The sequence below is a fragment of the Brassica oleracea genome, chromosome C7 (genome assembly GCF_000695525.1).
Source record: "Brassica oleracea var. oleracea cultivar TO1000 chromosome C7, BOL, whole genome shotgun sequence".
Classification (NCBI taxonomy): domain Eukaryota; kingdom Viridiplantae; phylum Streptophyta; class Magnoliopsida; order Brassicales; family Brassicaceae; genus Brassica; species Brassica oleracea.
Window position 1 is genome coordinate 3,323,010 of NC_027754.1, and position 332 is coordinate 3,323,341.

Genomic DNA, 332 nt, shown 5'->3' on the forward strand with positions numbered 1-332 from the left:
GACTTGTATTTTACATTTTCTTTAGTCTGAGGATCAACGATAACTCATATCAACTTATTTTCTTTTTCAGCTGTTTATTTTCTCCCCTTTATGTTGGAAATGCTAATTCACTTTTAGCATTCAAATCGAGGGATGGCTATGGATTCTTAAGTATCAATGAAGATTCACATCCAACATATAATTCCAACCTCATTTGAGAATCCATCTTAATTAAAGCTCTATGGTGGAGCAAATGGAATGTATATCGCACATCCAACATTCTTTGATGGAAAATGGTTGATTTCTAACCCAATACCAATGACGGGGAGAACCAATGATTACTTGTTGGCTTG